The following is a 13,176-nucleotide window of genomic DNA, read 5'->3' on the forward strand; positions in this document are numbered from 1 at the left end:
TTCTCACTCTGGCTTTGCCTTCTCCAAGCTATTCACCACACCTCTACTAGGACCTACCGATCATGATAATTATGACACTTCCTGGTGTAAAATTCTACAGAGATTTCCACTGCTTTCAGGATAAAATCTCAAGTTATAAACACAACATCATAGTCCTTTCTGACAGGGCCAATGACTCTTCACCATCTTATTATCCTTTGCTTCTGTAATTCCAAACTATATTTGGTTCTTCAACTAAGCTTCTTGTTTCTTTCACTTACTACTTCTGTTCTCTGAATATTTTCCCTCTCCCTTATCTCTTTACTTTCCAGCACTTATTACAAACACATATGTCTCCTCCACGAAGCACTCCTTGAAGCTCTCAGTGTTTTACACTGTACTGTAAAATTGTCTTTAACTTAGCTGTCATAGATCTAATTCCTTGAGAGAAGAATCTGTAAAATGTTTATACTTCCAGTGCCTGTCTATAAATTTGATCCCCATGCACAATCTTTCAAATACATTTTCATGCTCCTGAAATTCTGTGTGGGAGCACAAGAGTTCACCAAAGCAACAAAGACAATAATTAGATACCTAATCAATGCAAACTATTTTACAGTTACAATACATTATAACTCAATGGAATTTATCCCAGAAACATAAACAGTCATGCACAGTTCACATTTATTTTTTCATTCAACTCTCACAACACCACCAGTCAAGTATGCATTGGCTGCCTGCATCTTAAGTAAATTTTTACCTTTTGTCCCATAACAAGAAGCCCAAATGTCAGTTGTTTTACAATACCATAGTGACGTAAGCCATTAACAATACTATTGCTAAAATTTTTGGAACAGAAGAATTTACTCTACAGTCAATTCAGTATCCCCTTCCACTCAGAAAAATCTTTCTCAACTTGTTTTTCAACTTAATACACTGATCTCAGGATATATAATGAAAAGAGCTGAAATGCCTCAAAGTTAATGAAGAATACAGTAAGCATACTGCAGAATGAACATTTTTATGACTCATGCACAAAGCACTTGAGGCTAATTACTTTCAGACCAGCCAGTGAATGAAAAGTTGTCCTGAGAGAATACTTAGTTCTATGACCTATGGTGATCTCTCCTTATTCAGAATCTGTGGAGCTACCTCAGAGCTAGTTCTCTTAGGCTTTTCAACCATTGTGGCTCAGAGAGGAATCTAATGAATTAATTTTAAGTTTTCACTGAACCGTGTCCTTTCACTACCTGATCTTACAACATCCAAGGCCAGGACAGGGATGATATGAAAGTTAATTTTCTAGAACTGCCTGGTATGGTTTTTCACAGAGCTAAGGGCAGTCCCAGACCTGAACACTTTGGACCAATCAAAGAAAGCTAAGGGATTTCAAGTTCAGCTTCAGTCTAAAATCTCTGTTGTGGGGCCAACAGAAGACAAGAGAGTTAAGTGATTGACTTAATATCTTCTACAAGTGATGTTTGACTTCCCCTAACACACTCACATGCCTATATAAAGCTTTGTCTTTTTTTCTCCCTCAAAACTTGTTATGCACTGGCTGGCATTTTCTTTTTTTTTTTTTTTTTTTTAATTTTTTTTTTATTTATTTATGATAGTCACAGAGAGAGAGAGAGGCGCAGAGACACAGGCAGAGGGAGAAGCAGGCTCCATGCACCAGGAGCCCGATGTGGGATTCGATCCCGGGTCTCCAGGATCGCGCCCTGGGCCAAAGGCAGGCGCCAAACCGCTGCGCCACCCAGAGATCCCTGGCATTTTCTGTAAAGAGATAGCAAATTTGCAGGGCTAGCCTTTTCTTGACGTTTAATCACATTAATTTTCCAAGGAAAAAAATAAATGTGAGTTTGAGATTATAGCCTTATGTAATGATGGTACAAATTCATTTGTATCTTAATTTAATAGAGGTCATTAGTGTTAAAAACACCCATTTTTCCTTCTGTGTGGCAATTTTGTTGGTAAAAACTGCCTCAGATATTTTAAGTTTTGATTCTTGGTTTTAGAATACAGATAGGATCTGATGACAATGTTCATTAGCCACTACTGGGCAACTAATTTGTCTGATTACAATCCCTTCACCTCTATGAGCCCACTGAGGACATGTTTTGTTCTTTTTTCTGTCTACAGCAATCCATATGCTTGGCCTACAGTATGATAATAACATTAAATGTCATCAAAAAATGCCGCTAGAATTCAATTTCTGTGAAAGAGTATATATGAAAAGTGGAGAGTAGTGGCATCATAGTTAGACAAATGTTTGTTCTAACTCTTTGTGTGACTCAAACAGGAATTTAATCACTCTGAGCCTCAGATCCTTATCTGTGGAATGGGACTAATAATAGCTCACAGGGCTATTATGAATATTAAAGAACCTAATGTCCATACCCTCACTGCTCAGTAACTCACAGGAGTTTTATATGTAAAGTTTCATTATAATGTTTATTTTTATGTTTTATGATCATTATTTACTATTCAGTAAATCAAATTCTGTGTGCATGTGAAAATTTATTTAATGAAAGATTTTCCCTACAAAATACATAAATCAAAGTAAATAAATAAATAAATTTATTTATTTAGTGGTTTTCCTTACAAAATAAATAAATCAAAGTAAATAAATAAATACAGTATTTATTCAATGAAGGTTTTTCCCCACAATAAAACAAATCAAGTACAGTAATAATCTACATGTTGCAATAATCCAACTGGACATTTTATTGGACATTGATCAAATTACCCTCTTGAAAAAATTATCCTCTTTATATCTTAAAGGCTTACCTAGATCTTGTATGACTTTTTTGTCCCATGAGAAAAACTGAGTTTAATAAAAATAGTCCCAAATCTATATATACTTTTTGAAGAAATAAATGTCACATATTAGCACAAATAGAATTTAATGCTTACAGAACTTTGTCATGGTAACTCTGTAGTTGTGCCTCCTGGATATTAATACTGTTATTAAGAGTTTAAGAGGCATCTGATTATTAACCTTCTTCAAGTAAGGTTCTTCAATAAGAAACTTATCATTGTAGGTCAGCCCTACCCATCATTTCTACCACAAGAGATCATTAAAAAGACTGTAACATCTCCCTCTTTAAAGCTTATGCCAAATCATAGGTACAACACTTACTCTGTCCTAACTTCAATATGGTATCCACCCCAGCTCTTCTTAACCAATTGAATAAAAGAAAAACACAGACACACATAGACAAAGATACAGACACACAAACACAGTTATAAGAACAAAGTTGTAATACACAGGTTTGGTAATACTGCCTCGAGAAGGGGATAAAACAGCAATTAAAAAAATGCTTTTGAAACATGTCAAAATTTGTGTTGTCTTACTTGGAGAAGTAAACAGGAGGAAATTTAAGGTATCAAATGCTTATGTTAGAAAAAAAGGAAAGGTCTCAGTGACTTTAGTATCTAGTTAAGAAACTTGAGAGAAAGAGCTAATAAAATTCAAAGTGGAAGAAAGGAAATAATGCATAAAGAATATAAATTGATGAAAGAAAAAACTAGAAAATCCAAAAATGTATAATATGAATAATACATTATAACTCAGTGGAATTTATCACAGAAACATAAATTTTTAGAAATCAATCATTGTCAGGGTCCCTGGGGTGGCACAGTCAGTTGAGTGGCTGACTCTTCAGCTCAGTTTGTGATCTTGGGGTCCTATAATCGAAGCCCGTGTCAGGCTCCACACTCATTGGAGAGTCTACTTGAGGATTTTTCTACCTCTCCCTCTGCCCCTCCCCACCCTCTCTCAAATAAATAAATCAATCTTTAAAAAAAATCAATCATCGTCATTTACCATATTAACAAATGAAAATTATAAAAACTATACAAACACCTCAATCAATGCATAAAAGGCATTTCAAAAAAGTCCAACATCTTTGTTTGAAAAAAAGTCTATCCATATTCTATCCTATCAAAAAAAAAACCTATATTTATAGAATTTGGATAGACAAGGGAAAAATGCAGCAAAAGTGAGGGTGTTCTAAGGAAAGATATTCAAAGGAGCTAGGGAAGAGAATGTGCTAAGTAGAATATAGCTTATGTAGAAAAGAAAGATGTTTGGGTAAACTAACCCTGGAATGTGGCATGTCTAGCTACTTAACCAGAGGGCTTTCAATATAAGAGGCATCTCTTGGGGATCCCTGGGTGGCTCAGCGGTTTAGCACCTGCCTTTGGCCCAGGATGTGATCTTGGAGTCCCAGGATCGAGTCCCACATCAGGCTCCCTGCATAGAGCCTGCTTCTCCCTCGGCCTGTGTCTCTGCCTCTCTCTCTCTCTCTCTCTCTCTCTCTGTGTGTGTCTCTCATGAATAAATAAATAAAATCTTAAAAAAAAAAAAAGAGGCATCTCTTGATGTATCTAAGCTCTAGTTGAATGATGAAAATACTGGATCAAAAGGCCCAGCCAGGAAATTGCTATTACAATGCAGTCATGTGGAGATGAGGAGGCAGAGCCTTCAAACTCTTTTCTTTAGACCTAAGACTCACTCTTTTCTGGATTAGTTAATGCTTTTATAATGTTTCATATTATCTCTATCCCTCCCAGCCAGACACAACCTAAAAGAAACTGGCTTCCTATGGGAAGAAGCAGATTTTGCTCAACAGAATCTCTAAAGCCATCCAGCTCACCTTCTCACCTAACTTTCCCTCAGACTTTGGGTTTTAGGCAATCTTTCAGTGAGATGCAAGTTCACATCTCTCTTTTTTCTTTTTTGATAAACAGTCCTGGCTAATTCCAGTCATCTAGTGGTTACAATAATACAATGATAAAATAATAACAACCCAGTCGATCAGACACTCTAGTTTGCCCAGGGTAGTCCTACTTTATCCTTCCTGGTCTAGCATTTGGTGGAGTCAAGCTTTTGTCCTGGATTTTTGCATTGTTTAATTAAGTATTACTGTCAATGGCTTTAAAATAAGCCAGGACAGGTTCGGGGTGGTGTCAGCTAGAGGTGTTTGAGGTAGAATTTTTATTTTAATGTGGTTAAATTTGAAATACAAATAGCAATGATTTGTCACTTTCACTGATCCCTTCAGATGAAATGTAACTTAGACTCCTTTCAAATGGTGCATGCAGAGAAATGACTGATAAAACTGAGTGCCCTGGGACAGAAGAGCTGTGGACAGTTAGCTCCTTCAATCTCAATGGTGGTAGGAGAGGCATTCACCTCTGCTACATCTGCTAGCTCCTTGGTTCACTAGCTAGAGATGCCATGGGCCATGCTACAGCTTGTGAAGTGCACAAAGCTGATTGGCCACAGATAGGCAAGATCAGGAGGCAACATGGGAAACAGGAGGTTAGAAGTATGTAAAATATGTGTAGAAAGTAGAGGCAGAGCAGTTTCAATAGAGCTCAGAAAATAGCCTAAATGTTCTTGTTACTATATGAGACTATGTTTCATAATCTACAACATTAATTTTATTGTTTTGGAGATGCTTTTTATTTTGCAACAAATCCTTTCAGCAACAAAAAATATATACTTAGCAAAAATTTAGGTACTGAATTCCCTTTCTGATGAAAACTGATCATCATGTAATATGCGCAAGGCGTTTCTAGACCTCTATGTTCAGTGGAACGTATAGATCTGTATAGGGATTGTAGCAATATTATCGGCCACGTAAAAACCAGAAAATATTAACCTGCTTCAGAGCCATCAGCACCTATTTCAAAAGTTAGTGGATAATTTTAGAGGACTATATCCAAAGTTGACTTCTAAACATATGTGGCTACAGAAAGTGTGTTTATATAAAAGTCTGTGAAGTATGAATATACCAAATAATTGCTCTTCCAAATTAATGTTGTTCTTCAAGTTATTCTGTGGACATGCAAAACGTAATAGTTTTCAATATGTTGATTCTATTAGCAAAAAACAATTTCACAGTTAAATTATGCCAGTTTTGTATCATTATCATCAGATACATGATAGAAAATTTATTAAAATATTTTATTCAATATATGAAATTAAAATTTTCTAAATTCATCCTCTTGAAGGTAAGACATCTGTAATTATGGTGGATGCTATAATTCAGTTTGAAAGCTCAACATTACAGATAAATCAATTTTCTTATAGCACCACATATAAATATTTTGGTGAATCAGAATATCATGGTGAAACAATGTTTTTACTATATTAAGAAATCCTTAACGCAGAAATTTATTTGGAACTTATTATGGTGCACACAATTATTATCATGTCCACACAATTTGTATTATTCTAATCAGTCAAGAAAGAATCTGAGGTTGTAAAGATATATATATCCTCTTTTAAAGTCATGGAACTGCAAGTTTTTTTGGACAAAGCAGATATTGAATAAGACAATCTGCATCAGAGAATATGCACGTTGTCTCTTTGCTTCCTGTCATCCACAGAACTTTAGGATATGGGAAAAACTGAGTATTTGAAGAACTATTTTGCAAATTAACACAACTATCTTATACTATTATGGGATGTTTTCTGACAAGAGCGTTCTGTATTTTAACTGAAAGTTAATTTGAAATATTTAAATTTTTTTTTATTTATTTATGATAGTCACAGAGAGAGAGAGAGGCAGAGAGAGAAGCAGGCTCCATGCACCGGGAGCCCGACGTGGGATTCGATCCCGGGTCTCCAGGATCGTGCCCTGGGCCAAAGGCAGGCGCCAAACCGCTGCGCCACCCAGGGATCCCCTAATTTGAAATATTTAATGAAAGTACTCATGACTAGAGTGCCAAAAATCTTCAGTGTTTTAGTTAATTGCAGTTATTGAATTTTAAAAAGCTTGTAAACAGGGCAACATTGATATCTTTTGTCATAATATCAGGGAGGAACTAGCTCAAATTGCATATAAGATATAATTTTGAAAGTCTATAGTTTTCCACTGTAATATTTTGACTTTTAGAGCATCTATTTTAAACTGAAAAAAACTTATATTCTGTGGTGAAAATGAATAAAATTAACTTGACCATGATTTAGGAACATTTAATTTTGACATTCAAAAGAATTATAAATACAGATAATTTATTCAACAAGTTTTGTTTTGTTGAAATATTACAAAAAAAGAATGAATAGAGGCAAAAGAGAGTAAACTATGAAAATAATTGTGCTGAAATACTTATACATTGCAATATAAAAATTAGAATTGAAACTATGTTCCATTTAGCAAACTTTGCTCTGCCCTTACTGGAATCCCAGTATCACTAATGAAATCATTCTCAAAAGTTATGGAATATCAAAGAAATTAATTAAAATTATAAGCAATTTAAATGTATTAAACATAAAATGCAACTTTGAAAAAGACTTCAATTTTACAAAAAAATCATATTGCAAAAAATTTCCTTCAGAGAAATATAACATAGTATTAAAAATATATAAAGCTAAGGAACTAATTAAACATATGACTATGAACCAAGAATAATATTTTATTTATATAAATTTTTTGAAATGTTGCTTTAATGTTCATGTCTTTGTATGTGTGTGTGTGTGTGTGTGCGTGTATATATATATATATATATATATATATATATATATGCATACATATATGTTTATATTCTGGAAGCAATTTTAATTTTGAAATCTGTTTTTGAATAGGTCCACTTAGATCTATGAATTAATTGGCCTATGAATTAATATTTCAAAACTTTTTATTTTACATTATTTTAGCACTTCCTTTATTCTCAAAGATATCTCAATTTAGTTGATAGGATCACCTCATAATCACAGATAATATTAGCTGCTCTACACCTTTAACATACATCCCCATAATCATCAACTTGCTATCTCTGTGAGGAGCATATTATCTTTACTGTTTTATAATGAGTATCCTGGGGAGCAGGGAGGTTAGGACCTGAGATCACACATCTAGTTAGTGGTTCGGTCTATCTGATTTCAAAGCTTTGGCTTTTAGACATTTGTTAAGAATAGAATTCTCACCATCTTACTAAAAGATCGTCTTTCAAAGACCCTTTGGTATTGTAATAATGAATTGGTATTCAAAATTAAAATACTTCAGTAAACAATTTCAACTTAAATGTATTATGATCCATTAAAAATGTTTCTAAAGCTTCCATTAATCGACTTACAAAATAATAAGTCATTAATGATAATAATTACATTAAGAGAAAAGATAAGCAACTGTTGACAAAATTAAAGTTAAAATATTGTAGTTGTACAGTTTTATTAAAGAACAAACCCCAGAATGTGTAAGATCTCCCAAAATGCTATTTTGCTGTATTCATTTCTAATCAATAGTTTTTATTTTGTTTAGCCATTGTGCTGTTTTAATTAGACATGTAAATACTGTAGAAGAAATCTTCAACACTTGTCTGACCATATTCAAGTAAATATTTTAACACAGTTTGATATTTTCCCTGAGAGAGTTAAAGCAATTTAAGAGTTTAATACTATCCATAAAGAAATATGTGTCTAACAAAAATGTCTGGATATTTATGAGTTTGGGTCTGAGATCAAAATAGAAAAATAAGGAGGTGCTTAGGTGGTTCAGTCGGTTAAACATCTGCCTTGGGCTCCCATCATTATGTCAGGGTCCTGGGACCCAACTCCACATTAGACTCTGTGTTCATTATGGAGTCTGCTTCTCCCTCTCCCTCTGTGATCTCTCACTCTCTCTCAAATAAATAAATAAAATCTTTTTTAAAAATGGTAAAATAAGAATGGTCCAGGAACTCACAATATTTTCCAATTCAAAGTATATAATATACTCCTAAAACTTCTTTAAAATGAGGATATTAAGGTTACTAAACCTATAAAATGTTGAACAGATGATACAGTATTAATGTAAGAAACTGTGTTTTATGTTGTATGCTTTTCTAACTTTTTAAGTTATCCTCTTTTTTCTTTAAAGATATATAGAACTACACTCAAACCTCTGCTCCATCATTTGCTAGTTATATGCATAAGAATGTTTTACTCACCTTAGTATTCCAATGAATAGAATAATAATACCAACTCTACAAGGTTATTGTAAAGATTAATACTCAGCATTTGGCACTTGCACACCACTCAGGAAAGAGCTGTTGTTACTCTCATAATTGTACCTGCAGGATTTTATAATGACACTTGCTTAATAGGACAGAATTGTAGAGGTCCCCCAGATCAATCTTTAGACCAATGTAGAAATTTTTCCCACAGCATGCTTCTTTTTAAACATTTATTTTTATTTATTTATTTATTTATTTATTTATTTATTTATTTATTTATTTATTTATTTTTATCCATGATAGACACGGAAGAGAGAGAGAGAGGCAGAGACACAGGCAGAGGGAGAAGCAGGCTCCATGCCGGGAGCCCGACGCGGGACTCGATCCCGAGACTCCAGGACCGCGCCGTGGGCCAAAGGCAGGCGCCAAACCGCTGAGCCACCCAGGGATCCCCTCCCACAGCATGCTTCTAAGCAAAAATATATATATATATTAAGAGAAGTTGTCACATGGAAGGAGAAGGTTCTGTGTTGCTTAAGAGAGCAGAACTAGAAAGTTCTAGGAAAAGTTTCACCAAATATGATCCTATTTCAGCCAAATGAAGAATAATCTGACAACCAGAGCTGGCTAAAAGTGAATGGTGTTTTTTGGAAAATAGTGAGTTCCCTATCACAGCATGTATTCAAGTAGAAGCCATCTGGAATTTAGGGGAGGACTGTAGAGGGGATTTAAAGTTCTGTCATCAAAAGTGATACAACAAAGATGTTAGCGTATTTCATTTTGGTTTTCTTTTCCTTCCTGAAACACATGGGCAAACTCACTAAATTGAATCTCCTGATTTAATTTCTGATGCAATGAAGTCCAAAGAGCTTCATAAGATAATGTAGCCCTTGCTTCTCCTTCTCCACACTTCTATCCTTTGGGTTTTTTTGGTGGGGGAGGGGAGTGGGTTTTTTTTTTTTTCACTTTTATCCCTTGAATATCATTCCTTGAACATCCCACTCCTCTCATATGGAACTTTTAAAAATTCTCCAAGTAAATCAGACTTTTTGACACCTGTGTGTGTTTACTGGGGTTTCTCTACCTATATCCCCTTTTCCCTTCCTTTCCTGTTTACCCAGCAATATCCACTACTGCAACTCCACTGAAAGTTCAACTTAAATATGAAGACTTTCCTCACTCCTGACCAAAGAGAAATAAGTTTTGAGGAAAGGGACAGAAATTGAAGAAAACAAACAGTTCAGGAAAGGTAGTCAGAAGCACCATCTGGAGAAATAGCCCAAGTCAAACAATGCAGGAACAGTAACTTGTCCCATAGAGTCTAAGGGTTTGGGTGACCTATTTATTTAGTACCTGCAGTATCTAGCACAGTGCTTGACACATTAATTAAAAAGAAATCACTTTCAAGCTATCTCACCTTTAAAACAGGGGTGAGAAACTTCACAAGTTGTTTTTATTTTTATTATTTGTTTGTTGTGGAGATTAATTTTAATTAGTGTGAGTAAAGGAGAGACCTGAAGAAATGTAGTATTAGTGGTTGGGGTCCCTTTTGTCTCAGAAATAAATGTTTTGTTCTTGTAAACGTGAATTTGCCATTTAGTACAGGCATATTTCCTAAGAAATATTATTTTTTACTTTATCATATGTCTACCTGAATATATACACCAAGCTTTATCGAAGCAATTATTGGCCTGGACCAAAGGATCAGGCTTCCTTAAGTACCCAAGCCCCTGTTTCAAGAACCCTGTGACTGTCAAGTCCAGTGAGAAGAGGGCTCTTTTAAGAAGTCACTTAGGCACAGAATCCAGGCTCCTTTGACTTCAGTCAAGTGTGTTTTGTACCAGGCATGGGTGTGTGCTTATAGAGCCTACTGGAATGGGGGAGCTATCTCCGGGCAAAAGCCAATATTAGAGGGAAAAATAATTTTCCCTCTACACTTCTAGATTATTGGCTAAGACCTCCAGTAAGAGCAAACAAACAAACAAAAACAAAACCATGAGATGAACAGAAGTTTAACAACATGTGTACTTCCTAGATTCATGAAAGATATCAAAAAAAAAAAAAAAAAAAAGTAACTTCAGAAATGGCCCAAGCCATCACCTTTAATACGTTCTCCAGCTAAAGGCAAAAAGAAGATGTTGGGCAAGAGGAAGTCAATAATGGAATGTTATATAAAAAAAAAAAAAACAGTAAAAAAGGGATATGGTTGTTCAGATTTAAGTCTGTTGCCTTTTCCATTGATAAGTTTCTAGAAACTTATTCATCCTCCTCTTCCTTATTCATCTTCCTCTTCCAGCTATCGAGGATACACCCATAGCAAAGGATTTCTCCTTGTAAATGTAAATGTCATTTTCAAAAGGGTATTTCTATCTAGTTTATAGAGCTTTCCCTACATCTGCTCTTTCTTAAATAATCAGCGTGCAATAATCCTTCTGCCAAAGAGACATATTTTGGGAGAAAATCCTGTTCCCCTTCAGAATGCTTCACTCTATTTACAATTCCTGATTTGAGTTACACTGGCCATATGGGAGAATTATTTATTTTTTAAGTTAATATATAATTTTATTTTCTTTATAGATTAATTGATTTGCAAGGGGAAAAGAATTAAAACATTATTTTGAGGGAAGAACAGAGTTATTAGTATTTTACTCACTTTCTCATTCATTCATACAAATACCGAATGCCTTCCATAGACCAGGCCCTGGGTGAGTCATTGGAAAAAAAAACAGTGGAGAAGAAAACAGGACTCTTCCCTCCTGAGGTGCCCAACATAACAAGAGGGAGACATGCTCATCAACTTTGTTCACTTTATTCTTCTATTTATTCAAAAAAGAATTCACTGAGTGACTGCTAGTACTTTCTTTATACTAAACTCTATGGCCTACTCTTACTGTTCTTGGGTTATGCTAGTAGAGAACTGAGAGATGCTGTCTGCCTAAATGAGCAGAATGGTTTCCTCTCATTTATTTAATGTTCTGTCATTGACGCATGTGTGTTGATTTTGTTTTCTAGGATGCAAAGGGGAAGGAACAAAAGCAGAGAAAGATTATGTTTTTATTTTACAGAATCAGCAGTTCCAGTCATGGAAATGCCCAGCTAGATATTTCACGTGATAACCCCTTACATGAGCCAGTCTGAACCAGAATGGAGCTGAAGACTTGCGCAGAAGCTCCCAAGGTATCCTAAGGTTGTCTTTAGCTCATTGTAATACTAAGATTTCCTTCTATCAGTGGAGTTTTCTGCCATTTTTTGAACATTCAGCATATGCACTAGCTCTTGACATGTTGGGCATGCACAGCTGAATCAAAATGCCTAAGTAATGGAATATGCATAAGTTCCTTAATATATATGCAAGTTCTCTGTCCCCTAATATCTAGAATAAAAGCTTTCCATATTAACCCCATGGGGAGACAATGCTTTAGGAGCTCTTTCTATCTCCTTGAAAGAGGATGTTAACTTTCTCTATTTTGACCTTACTCTGTACTTTTTAATTAAGATCTTTCCAGTTTATCTTTTAATTCAGGCAAAAGACCCTGTGGCCAAAGTATCCTATGATGGGAACCAAAACTACCCCCTCACAAAATAACAATTGTCCTGAGCCACCAAGACCCCACACAATTGATACCAGTGCAATGATCAACCTGACCTTTACTGCCCAGCTGCATGTACCTACCCACCTTTGTCCCACATTTTCCTTATATAAACCTAGAAGTATTTTCAGCACTTTGGAGATAGCCTTTGGGACACTAATCCACTGTCTTTCAGTGTTGGCTTCATTGAAAAGCAATTTCTTTCCTATTTCACCACCACTTGTCTCTCTGCCTTTGGATTTTGTCAATGGCAAGTGGCTTTACCTCATCTGTCTGGTACCCCAGGAGCCAGGTGTCCTTATACTCTTGGGCCCCAGTTATATTCTTACTTATCACAGGTAAAAAAAAGTTTTTTGTTTCCAATATTTCCTTGAACTATGTTCAATTTAATGCACCTGATGGAGGCTGGAAGATGGTGGAATAGGAAGACTCTAATAGAAGGATGCAATTAGGTAACATAACAAGGTATGTGATGCAGAAATGATTCTAAGACTGGAAGAACAAACTCCACAACTAAAGGTAGTGAAGAGACCACATCAAAGCAGGTAGGAAGGGTGAAGATATGGTTTAGAAGTGAAACAATTAATGGCCTTCCAGTTGGGGAGGGAGCCAGTGGTGCAGAGAAAGGCAAAAAATAGACCATCACACAGGGGAGTCC

General features: G+C 35.3%; 1 long non-coding RNA gene across 12 annotated transcripts in view; it reads right to left on the bottom strand.

The window, feature by feature from the left end:
* LOC144280993 (uncharacterized) overlaps positions 1 to 13,176 on the bottom strand; it is a 276,878-nt gene that overhangs the window by 129,031 nt on the left and 134,671 nt on the right. Inside the window, exons 12-13 of one of the 12 annotated variants that reach the window (XR_013349448.1) lie at positions 8,923 to 9,045; positions 5,537 to 5,868 (exon numbers count right to left, since the gene is read on the bottom strand). The exons of 10 other annotated variants lie outside the window; for them this stretch is intronic. This is a non-coding gene — a long non-coding RNA (uncharacterized LOC144280993). Of the gene's footprint in view, positions 1 to 5,536; positions 5,869 to 8,922; positions 9,046 to 13,176 lie in introns of those variants that run through there. One more of the 12 variants, XR_013349452.1, reaches the window with a different exon arrangement.

Source organism: Canis aureus, chromosome 12, assembly GCF_053574225.1.
Source record: "Canis aureus isolate CA01 chromosome 12, VMU_Caureus_v.1.0, whole genome shotgun sequence".
NCBI lineage: Eukaryota > Metazoa > Chordata > Mammalia > Carnivora > Canidae > Canis > Canis aureus.